Genomic DNA, 12,612 nt, shown 5'->3' with positions numbered 1-12,612 from the left:
GAATACTGAAGCTAATTGCTTTGGCAATTAAGCATTGCTCCTAGGGGAAATACAGGGTTAGGTTCCTGTGATCCTCTGGTTATAACATTTTTGTCAACTGATTAATGCATAACCTTCTTCTAAGTGCATTTCTGTTTAAAGACACCTTATTTAATACATATTGTAGATTCATTAACATTGCACTTGTGGCCAACAGCACTATAACTCATGTCTGGGTGAAGCTTATCGAACTCACATATTTTCTCTGTAAGGCACATCACGGCCTCTTTGTACTCAGGATCACTAAATAGAACTTCAGCACTATGCTTACATGCCATTTTAAACAGCAAAATCACCAAAAAAAGCACAAAAATGCTAAAACATGGCATTACATAGATCATGAAAAGGATACTTTTTACAATATGAGAGCTGAAACAAGACGACAGTGTTGCTTTGTTTGATCTCAGCTAGGAATGTGCCATTGTACACATTTCTGTGAATGACCCTAGAAGTATAGTGAGTATTGATTTTGGGGTTTTAGCCAGTAGGTGAATAATGAGCATCAACTACGTATTGTAAACCTGGAGGGATTCATAAGAGAGGTATTTTGAGATAGGCCTTGATGGATGAGTAAACGAAGATGGGAATGATGGGTGGGGAGAGATGTCAGCCCCTATTGGGTTCTATTCTCATCAATCACACTCTTATCTTTCTGACCACAAACCCGAACCCAAATCTTTGTGCTTTATGATTTACTGCTTATTAAAGATGCAATTTAATAATCAAACATAGGGAGGTATCTAATTTACAGAATAAAGTATTATTAGGCCTCTCTCCATATTTAAGGTAAATTTCTTCTGTCTGTGAATAAAAACAGTCTGGAGATTTCATGTTTGGAGATAGATATCAGTTTAAAAACCAGGGTCCAGTCTGCAACTAAATCTATAAAACAGGACAGATTATTGTCATTATTTTGTTGTCATACATCTATATTAGGCATACTAGAGATAGAAAATTGGGGGGACAACCAAGGAGAGCCTTTTAACATTCCCTATCCCCAAATTAGCTCATGTTGTTTTTGATTGTCTTTATTAAGTGGGAAAAAATGATTTCCCCTTAATCCATAATTCAAACATTACTTCTCAAAAGTGATAAAAATAGCATGTAGGTATTAGTCAAAGATTTGTTTTTTCAAGATTTGGCTGAAAACCAAACTAAAACTTCCATGTGCTCCAATAAACCCAGTGTTTTTCGTAGGTTGCTATTTCTAATCCCCGTTGCCATGGAAATGGACTTTACATCAGCAAAAAGGGGATGAGGTACTGAGTGATTTATACCCACTGTTTGATATTTTAAGTGTTTCACCGCTGCTCTTTTCCTTTTCTGTAGAAAGTGTATAAGGATATTTTTCTTGTAGGACTCCCAGACCTTTAGATAAAGGAGCTCTAGAAATACAACCTCTAAGGGGTGAAGCCACAGCCAGTGCCTCCCTAATAAGACATTGGGGACAGGACCTGCAGCAGTAATAAAGGCAGCAAACCTAGAAGTCACGGTAGTTGGCTGCTCTGCTGAAAATGTTTTAATGGAAATGAGAGGTTTACGAGGCATTTACAATATATCCTGCAATGCCAGGTTGGGGTAGAAAACATTTAAAAATTAATATGAGAATTACATAGCCCAAGAATGACTTTGTTTTCCCCTCTGTAGGATAATTCTTCATTTGACAAATCCAAGAGCCTCCGGACGCACACTCAGTTGGAAAGATCAGTGGTTTGGTTCCAATCACTTGGCAGAGAAGAAGCTGGCGCTACTGATGAGTCCACCCTGTGGCCTGTGATCTGTGGCTATTATTGCTGATGCTTTCACATTAATGGGTATAATTCATTAATCAAAAGTCAGCTCTGAGAAGATCAACTGCACACATGGCTCCTGCCAATTTTGCTTTTCTCTTGGGCTAGATTCCCCATGGCCTGGAAGGCAGAAATCCCTTCTTCCTGTAATTGGAAGATTGACAGACACGGAAAGTTTGTCCAGGTACTCAGAACTTTTAGCATCCAACTGGTAGCAAGTATTGTTACTTTAAAAATGTAGTCAAAATAAAACTGATTAACAGCAGAGGCCCATATGGACCCATACAGTTTGATTTCAAGTTTTAAAAACACATTGTTTTTCAAATTGCTGGAAAGTATTTGAATGAATTCACTCTGTTAACCTGTGTTCAGGTGTTATGGGAAACTGGTAACAAGCTCAGTATTTTACAGAAATTAATCTCTTTTCTTTATCCCTCAAGCTAGTGTTGTGGGTGTGAGCCATTCTTACAACTCTAGGATGTTTATGCAAAGGAAGAATGATTCAGACTGGCTGTAGTCATTGTGCTAAGATTTATTCATCTTAATGAATAAATGCTTTCCTACTTTTGTTTATCCAGTTCCTCTACTTTCACTTTTTCCCTCTCTGTGTTTCCCATTTCAAATGGAAAAAATTCTAGTACATTTTAACAAAATTCTTTTCACTTATTAAGACTTAAAAAATATATATATTTTAACCCCCCTCTCTAGCATGATAGCTCTTTGACATTCAGGAATTTATTCTATTTTTTTTTTAAACCCTATGTTGCTATAGTACTGGGTTCTTAGCACTCATCAAGCATTTAAATAAGAATTTGATAAAGATTTCATAATTCCAGCATGCTGGTGAATAAACATTCAATGAAAGGTAAAATGAAAAGCCCCAATTTTAAAAAGTGAATTTTCTCTTGCTATGATTCAAATGTTTGCTTTAAAGGCACTTAAGAAGTTCCTGCAGAATCTCCTACTCTCTCTTTTTAACAAATCCTGCTTGCTCCTCCTACATGAAAGGTTGATGTTACCACCACAGTTCACATAAAATGGTATGGTACAAGTTAGTACAGGCCTTTATGCCTCTAAGTTCTTTTTGTGTTGGTAAGTGGGTGGAATACATATCCAGTCTTTTCACACAAAGAATTCTAAATACTCTGAATATTTGAGTGTAAGAATCAAGGTAATCATACACCTCCCCACTCTCCCCAACACCCTCCCTTCTGATGTTAAGGCTCATGCCAGAAATAGAAGGCTGAGTGGAGACTGATTTCTCTCCTCCTTTTCAGTCTATGCTCTCTTACAACTGCACCGTAATTCAATCAATGTAAAACAGGAAGAATAATTACGTTATAGCCTTGTTAAAACATCTTCACCAGCAGGCCATGTAGAGGAATAGTATAACAGGCAGCAGTTTTATAATATAGTACCCAGTCAGGTATATATGTTATATCATCTAATTATTATAAGAGTGAAAGCAAGGTTTTTTTTGTTTTGTTTTTTGTTTTATTGTTTTTTTGTTTTTAAGATCCTCATTTAATAAATGAAGAAACTGCACTTCACACTGGTAAAGCAACTTTTCCAAGGGCACAGAACTAGTTATAAAGGAATCTTGAGATTGGAATCCATGTTTATCTGAGCCCCAAAACCATACCTGTAAAGTGGGGAAGCTGCTGTAGGTAAAACGCTGCAGTATTGATGTCTTCACTGTAATTAAACAGAAAACCCTTTGGGAAGGGCTCCAAAATTAATCTGCTACATTTCACATTTTTTTTTTTCTGGAGAAAGAGTGTTCGGCCTCCAAGGATCAATTGAATCAAGTAATGTTCTTAATTCTGAAATATAACCTTATGTTCTCTTATGTAACAATGTTTCCAATCCAGACTTCTATTAATTCCAGACCTATGAATCCACTAGTTGATAAATCTACTCAGATGCCTCCCGGACACCTCAAACTCTGTACAATTAAGTTGCTGAATATAGCGGCTGAGGGCCACCTACCAGCAGCTTCTAGCTCACTGTGCCTCTGTCTCCTCACCAGTAAACCAGGGAATGTATAGAATCTATCTCGCATACTTTCTATGAAGCTTTGGGAAACTAATATCCATCTCTCTCTCTCTTTCTCTTTCTGCCTCTCTTTCTCTATCTCTCTCTGTCACTGTACCTTTATCTATCTGTCTACCATGCCTGAAACAGTGGCAGGAACAAAGCTATTGTTATATAATTTTTTGCTTTATTATCTCTCAAATGGCCTTATTACTTTCCCCCCAGTGCTAGACTTTTTCCTGTGTTCCTTGTGTGAACTGCAGCAGTATGCAGTTGTCCGTCCGGTGGTCCAAGCCAGAGGACGGGGGATCAGCTTTTATTCCTTTTCCCCCTTCACCCTTAATCCAATTGATTACCAAGCTCTGTTGATTTTAGCATTAAATATTTCTCAAACCATTTACTTCTCTTCCTCTCCACAATCACTCCTCTAGTTGGAGATACAATCTCTTTTACCTTGACTTCTTGAATAGCCTTCTTGATGGGCTCTCCCCTCCAATATTCCCCCACTCCCAGTTGCATCCTTGTAGTCAGGGTGCTTTGAAAGACGCAACTCTGACTGTGCACCTCCTCAGCTGTTATAGTTTCCTAGTGTTTCTTAAGGTAAATGACAAAACTTTTAATAAGGTCCTACTGACCGACTTCCTCACCAGAGTCATCTCTTATCACTCTTTGGTCTTTGAACTCAAGTCAGAAGGCCTTTCTTTTACTTTCTTGTAGGGTTCACACTCCTGACTGTAGGGTTTTCTCACTTGCTGTTCCCTATGCCAGAATGTTCTCCCATCTCTTCCCATAGTTAATTTCTATTCATTCTTCAGTGCTAAGCTCAAATGTCTCTACCTTGACCCCATGACGAAATGTGCTAGAATGTAAGCTCCATAAAAGCAGTCTTGTCACTACTACATACTCACCACCCAGCACAGTGCCTTGCACATAGTTGATATTAAATAAATATTTATTGAATGACTTTCTTCATTTAGGAACCTAGTAATAGCTGAATGATATGGAAATACTGTTAGCATTATAAAAATATGTACACTTTTGCAAACATTCATATAACCGTTTAAAAAAGAAAAACAGGCCTATAATTATGTAACTGGTTTCAGGATAATATTACATTCCAGACACCTAATAACTAGAAACTTTTGCGTTGCTTCTAAAGATTTATCAGTATTATTTCAAATGCGATTGGCCTTTTGTGCCAAGGGATTTTAAAATTTAATTTAGTTCATACAGGAGATAACTTGATACTTTCCCTATTGACTTATTCCAATCACCTACTAAAGTTGGGCTGCAAAGGTCAGAATTCTCAGTATTCATTTCTATTTTAATCTGAAAAGGAGTAATGAAGCACTATTAGGTGTGATGCATTATGCCAGGTGCTGTGAGGGATTCAGAGATATATGAGGCAAGGAAGCTGAAAGCAGCTTACAAACTAATATAGGAGACTAGAGAGCCATTTGAATATCCAAATGCAGTAGATTTGTGGTGGGGCCAGGATCCAGCAAGAAATGTCCCAACCTCATAGCTCTCCCCGCTTCCAGTTGGTTGGGGGAGAGTGAGTGCTTAGAAAAGCCATGAGCTTCAAGCTTTTCCACTTTTCAACACTCATTGCTCATTAGAATCACCTGGGGAGCTTTTAAAAATTGATACTGGGGACTGGGTGTGGTGGCTCACACCTGTAATCCTAGAACTTTGGGAGGCCAAGGTGGTGGGAGGATCGGTTGAGGCCAAAAGTTGGAGACCAGCCTGAGCAACATGGTGAGACCCTGTCTCAACAAAAAATAGAAAAATTAGCTGGTCACAGTGGCACATGCCTGTAGTCCCAGCTACTTAGGAGGTTGAGGTAGGAGGATCGCTTGAGCCCAGGAGTTTGAGGTTGCAGTGAGCTATGATCCTGCCACTGCACTCTAGCCTGAGCAACAGAGTGAGACCCTGTCTGGAAAAAAAAAAAAAAAGTTGATACTTGGGCCCTGCCTCACACCAATTAAATTAGAGATGCCAAGAGGGGCATGCTCTGTGCTGCGTCTGGTAGCAAGCACTTACCTAACTTGCGGAAGGACCCAACTTGCTCAGCTGGTTAGGGCCAAGGATACACTGAATAGTTAAAAGATATGCCTTGGGTCAGTGGGGTAAGAGCAGGGTTGTGAGGGTGGTGGAGAGCTGTTCAGGCACATTTTAAGTGCAAGGCATTTTTGTAAGTGTCTATAAATTATGTCACACAAAGGCTTTAGTACTGACTGTGTATCATCAGTCTTTTAAAAAATCTGGTCAATTTATAATTTTTTGTTACGAACTGAAACATGGTAGAAAATATAAACTAAAATTAAAAAAGAATGTCGAGAAAAGAATTCGTGACTACCTTAGCAATTTCCTGTCTTTGGGTAAAATTCATTTAAAACTATTCTAAGAACATATGCAATAGAGGTAAGTGTGAGTTTAAAACATCTGTGGTGAGGAAGTCACATCAACATAATTTAATTATCACTCAATCATATAATTCTAAAGGTAGAAGAGATCCTAGGCTTCATCCTTCATTTAATTTTTTTTTTTTTTTTTTTTTTGAGACAGAGTCTCACTTTGTTGCCCGGGCTAGAGTGAGTGCCGTGGCATCAGCCTAGCTCACAGCAACCTCAGACTCCTGGGCTTAAGCGATCCTACTGCCTCAGCCTCCCGAGTAGCTGGGACTACAGGCATGAGCCACCATGCCCGGCTAATTTTTTTGTATATATATTTTTAGTTGGCCAGATAATTTCTTTCTATTTTTAGTAGAGACGGGGTCTCACTCTTGCTCAGGCTGGTCTCGAACTCCTGACCTCGAGCGATCCACCCGCCTCGGCCTCCCAGAGCTAGGATTACAGGCGTGAGCCACCGCGCCCGGCCTGCATCCTTCATTTTAAAGTTAAGGCCCAGAGAAGTTAGGTTACTTGCCTAGGGTCACACAGCTAGCTGTTTTGGAAAAGTTTCTTATGTACAAGCTAAGTTTCTAAGGGAAATAGAAATAATAAGACCACTTCAGAAGATGTTATTTTAAGATAATCAACAGATTTTTATATTTGTATCACATATTACCATTGTTCTTGGGCAGTATCCAAACTGTTCTAATTAAGACCTTTTCTATCTGAGGAGTAAAAATTGTTAGTATTTTTAGCCCAGCCCATATAAATGTTTAAATATATATTAAGAATTGCAAACATCATGAATCTTGATGTTAATACAAATAGTAATAATTTTCAATAACTTTTTTCTTCCTATTCCCCAAATATTGTCTCTCTCTACCATACGCCCCTTTATCTACCCAGAATCTATGATTCTGGATAAGAAGTGGTAAATTGATATCCCTGGCATGACAGCACTTAAATAAATATTTCTGAAGGTGGTTTATGGAAAAGTTTACAAAGCACTGGAACTTTGCTGTCAGTCCCTGACAGTGTACCCACTGGAAATTATGAAAAGCTTGGTTCTAAAAGATACTGGGAAAAAGTATCAACCATTTGCAGATAAAAACATTTCCATCAAAACATGAGTAGACTGTTTTTCTGGATCTTTTCAGAGTTAATTGTAAGACCAAATATCATATGATATCATTAAAAATAAGAGGGAATCATTCCAAGATCCACAAGGATGAATAGATGCAAATCATAACTGCTGCAGTATACTGACTAAAACATTTGTTGATGCCAAGGCCATGGTGCCTCATTCAGATGTTACACTTGGATGTTACCATTCAGTATCTGTTTGTGGCCACATTTATGCGTGAAATGATGATGAAAGACTCTTCAGCTCTGGCAGCTTCATTTTCTCATGAAATCATCATTTCTTCCTACCTTCATTTGGGACAGGGTGGCCTTTCCATTACCAGGAACACCGCATGCTGACGCCACTGCATCTTGGTCTTTATAGACTATGTTCAAGGTCCCATGTCACTAGACTGGTAATCTGGTTTAGGTTTATTTCTCAATGGATTGACAATCACCTTTGTGTTTATTTTATCTACCTAGAGATTGAGTACCCACTCTACTTACTTCCCTTTCTTCTATTTTTCTTAATATATTTTTAGTAATTCCTTCTCTTGCCTTCTTCTCCATATATGTTCTAAACTGATGCACATTCCTAGATTTCTAGCCAACTGAAACATTAATACAGGAGCTGAAGCCTTTTGCAGCTATCCTCTGAAACATGCACACACGCACATATGCGCACACGCATGTGCATGCACACAATCCCATATTCCATGCCTCACGAGTCCTCATAATGTGTGATGCTTTGGATTGAATTATTCCGTATTTTATAACTGCTTTGGCTATATTTAATTAATCATTAATCATTACTGTACAGAAGGCAATGCAACAGTGGGTATTACTTTTTTTTATTTGTTGTGCCTATCCTACTTAGTTTTATCAATTCAGCAGTAAAATGTATGACATTTATAAGCACTATTAGGAAAATAATGTTTTTGAAGCATTTTCTCTTACTTTGGTTAATTTGCTAAAAAATGTTATTGAATTACCAATTTGACAAGTTTACCAAATGTTTCTTTTTTTCTTTTTAGAGACAGGGTTTTGCTCTGCTGCCCAGGCTGGAGGGCAATGGCATGGTCACAGCTTACAGCACACTGCTGCCCAGGCTGGAGTGCAATGGTATGGTCACAGCTCACTGCAGACTTGAATTCCTGGGCTCAGATGATCCTCCTCAGCCTCCCAAGTATCTGGGACTACAGGCCTGTGCCACCACTCCAGGCTAATTATTTTTAATTTTTTGTTTTCACTGTGTTTCCCAGGCTGATCTTGAACTCCTGGCCTCAAGTGATCCTCCCATCTCTGGGATTATAGGTATGAGCCTCCTTGCCTGGCCCAAGTATTTCAATTTACCAAACATATGTGTCTTTTAACTGTTTATAAATTTTATAGCAAGTTATATTGAATAGGATGGCGTATCATCTGCCTGAATTGGCTGGGCTTGCTCAGGTGTCTGGGGTCAGCTTGTGGATTAGCTGTGAACTGACTGGTCTAGAGTGGCTGTATTAGTTTCATATTGCTGCTGTAACAAATTATCTCAAACGCAGTGAAATGTTATTTAATAGAAAAAACAAGCGTTTTGTAAGTTGCTAATATCAAGAAGTTGGCAAATGAATTTATTTTTTAATTTAGTCATTTACTTAATTGCTTTCAGTGAACTGGCTTTAGAATATTTGATTTTTGGTATGACTTGTTTCTCTTTTAAATACATTATACTTTTTTAATTTTGCAGTAATTCTGATTAATTATTCTGAAATAATTCTGAATAATTGTTCTTTCTGTAGTGGCAAGTGGGTGGAATACATATCCAGTTTTTTAACACAAATGATTCTAAGCACTGTGAATCATATCGAGAGGCACACATTTGTCAGTTTGTCCCAAATTGGTGACATGGAATTTGATTACTTGGTTAACGTGACATTTGCTAGACTTTTCCATTGTTAAATTACTGTTTTCTCTTTGCAATTTATAGCAATCTATGTAGGATGTACTTTGAGAATGTGGGAATGTTCTGTGTTTCAAACTTTTACCCAATGGTTTTAGCATCCATTGATGACTTTTGCTTGAATCAGTTATTACATCAGTGATTGCACAAAGGTTTTCTAATTCTAACGTTGCTTCTATATTTATTAGCTGATATTTTTCTGTAAAAATTTTCTCCCCCATCCACTTTCTTTAGTATCACTTCAGACACATGGATTCTTTTTTTAATATATATAATTTACTGTTATTATTCTTTCTGATCCTCAAATCATCCCAAATTTGGCTTTAGGACAGCTCTTGTATCTTTCTGATTTGTATCCATCATTCTTTGAGCTCCTCTGTGTTTTATGATGCAACAAAATCCTCCAGGCTCATCTTGTAGTACCCTATTTAGAATCATTAATTTCTTTAAGAAGACTGAGTGTGGGATGATAATCAAAAACAAAAATCTGAAATGACATGCTTTTATTGCTACTAGGCTATTGTTGCAACTAGGCCCTTACAGTGGTCAGAGCTAGAAATGTATCAAAATAAAAAAAATGAGTTCATATATATACCTCTATTTTAGATCAAACAACACAGGAGCCTTCCTTACCTTCCTCTATTCCATATTTGCATCTTCTTTTCCATTTGTAAAAAGGAACTCTGGTTTCCCAAACATTAATATCTTTACTCGTGTGTTTTTTCATGCAATTTGAAGTTCGTGGGATCTTATTTTGTTTTTGAGTTATGCTGTAAACATGGATTGTGAGAAATTTTATTTGCTATCCTTATTTATCCATGTGATTTTTTTGATGGATGTTTAGATTAAGAAGAGTTCATTTTTTATGGGTACGCAGAACACTATACACTGGCTTTTAAAGCTTTTAGAACTTGAATTGACCCACATCTATTCAAATTATATTTCATTATTGGCCAGAGCAACACTGGAGTGGCCACATCCAGCTTCAAAGGATGAGAGAAGTGCAAATGCACCACGTGCCTAAGATAACTGAAATAGCACTGATGACCCCCACATCCATCTGAATGACTAGAATGCTTATAAAATATACAACCAATCAATCTTCATTAAGGGTTTACTTTCTTAGACGAGGTCCCAGGAAAACAAAGCCTGAGGCAAAAGGTTAATTTTTAAAAATTTTGTATTAAGGAAATTAGTGAAATTTTTTATTAGGTAATACAAAATTTGTTATTAGGGAATTTTTTTTTTTATTAGGGAATGCAATCCCAGGAAAGCTGATGTTAGTGAAAAGGAGAATGAGACAAGGAAGCAGTGAGAACCAAATGAGGATACCTTCTGAGCTGGCCTGCATACCACCTGGTATCAAATGCAACTGATTATTCAATCTTGAAGGGCCTCCTTCTAAGAGGCCATATTAACTACTGTATCTCTGGATGGTACATCTTGGGAAGAAGAATTTATCCATGAACTCTCATCTCCCATTGCTCAAAGGATTCCTCCGTAAAGTGTTAGTTTCCCTGAACTTGGTTTATGCCTGTGTGCTTCATGAGCAAGTGAGGCAAGATCTTGTGACTCAGGGGCGATGAGGAAGCCACAGGATAGGAGATGTAAGGTGATCCACTGGCATGAAGTTCCTGCTGTCAGGTAAGCAGAGTTGGTCATTAAAGCTTCAAGTGGACCAATTGTACAAGGGCCCCAGAGACAAATGGGGCTGAGAGTATCTGGGGTGGCACATAAGGAGTATCTGACATAATCGATTTTACCTTTGAATCTTAGTTACCATCTTATTACCATCTATAAAATAGAAGCAATAATAATTACCTATGGGTGACTTAAAAATACATATAATAGAACTCATCATGTGTTCTCTAAAACAAGACTTGTTTCAGACTCTGCTTTTTTCATTAATGGCATTAATTATTTTTCACTAATGGCATTAATTATTCAATTAATTCAGGTTTGAGAACTTGGAGTAATCTTTAACTCTTACTTCTTTTTACTCTGCAGTCATAGTTAGAAGCCTAGTCCCGTAGAACCTAATTCCTCCTAATTTCTAATTCTCTTGAATCTTTTGCCTCATTTCTTTCCCAATGCTATCACTTTAACTCAGGCTTTGAGTGCAATTTGCCTGAAATAGCCACCTGATGTTTTCCGTACCTCCTGCTTCTCCTTTCTCTTGCCAGAATAATCTTCCTAAAGCATCTGATCCTATTTTTTCTTCTTGAAAACATCATTTGCTTCCAAGAGTCTATTAAATTAAATTCAGCCTTCTTTCTCTAGGACCTAGAACAATCCACAAATTAATTAAACCTGCCTTTTCTATCGAGTTCTGTTTTATTAGCATCCAGGTACCCAACTGCAGCCAGCTGGATTCTACAGGTTTCCTTGGACACATGCTGTGCTTTCTTACCTTTATTCCTTGCTCATATTTTCCCTCAAATGCCCTTCCTGCTGCTGCTTTTTTTTTTTTTTTTTTCAAAATATTCTCCTTTCTTTAAAGCACATCTTTAAAACTCTCTCCTTCAGGAAGCCTGGGCAGTACTGTCAAAACTGCTGTTTCATCACTGCCAGTGGTGAACCTCTTGCCTGGGTGTTCTTCCTATCTCATGTGGGCTATTTTTTACCTTTCCTTAAAGTGGGGGTGGAATAATGCAGCTTCTCTATTATTGGAGCTGTAGGAACATCCCAAGTTGCTGTCTAGTTTAGAAGTCTGGCAGGCTCAGATGAGGGAAACTGGAGGGAATTATGCTGCAAAGATACCCATGTTTTGTACTCCTAGATTTAGCTCTATGATCATACAAGTCTACAGAAAGATCTTTTTCAGTTGCCATCAGCTGTGAAGAATGATTGAGACAGATGCTAAATGATTTTTCAAACATGGGAAACTACAGTATTTGCTGATTTGGACGATCTGGCAGAGCTGGGAAGAGGAAAGAAGGAGTATAATGTCTTCTTCCTTCCCCTGATGGCTCAGGAAGGCGACAGGGACAATGAATCTCATGTGCTCAAAGTGTTTAATTATAAACAAACTCTAAATTCACTACATTTACAAAAATATAGTAAATAAGAGCTCAAGTATAAGTCTCTACCACAGTCATTTGACATAATTATCCTTTACAGTAATATGAAATATGGTTTAATAGACATCATTTCAAACACTCAGATATCATTTGCTTTATTTGGGTGGAATTATTTTTACTAATAACAGAATTGGGGAGAGATGACTCTTACTGCATGTAAGCTAACATTTTGTACTAGTGAGAACATACTTCGGTAGGAAAAAGATGAA

Source organism: Lemur catta, chromosome 6, assembly GCF_020740605.2.
Source record: "Lemur catta isolate mLemCat1 chromosome 6, mLemCat1.pri, whole genome shotgun sequence".
In the NCBI taxonomy this organism is placed as follows: Eukaryota; Metazoa; Chordata; class Mammalia; order Primates; family Lemuridae; genus Lemur; species Lemur catta.
Note: the sequence above shows the minus strand (reverse complement) of the source record.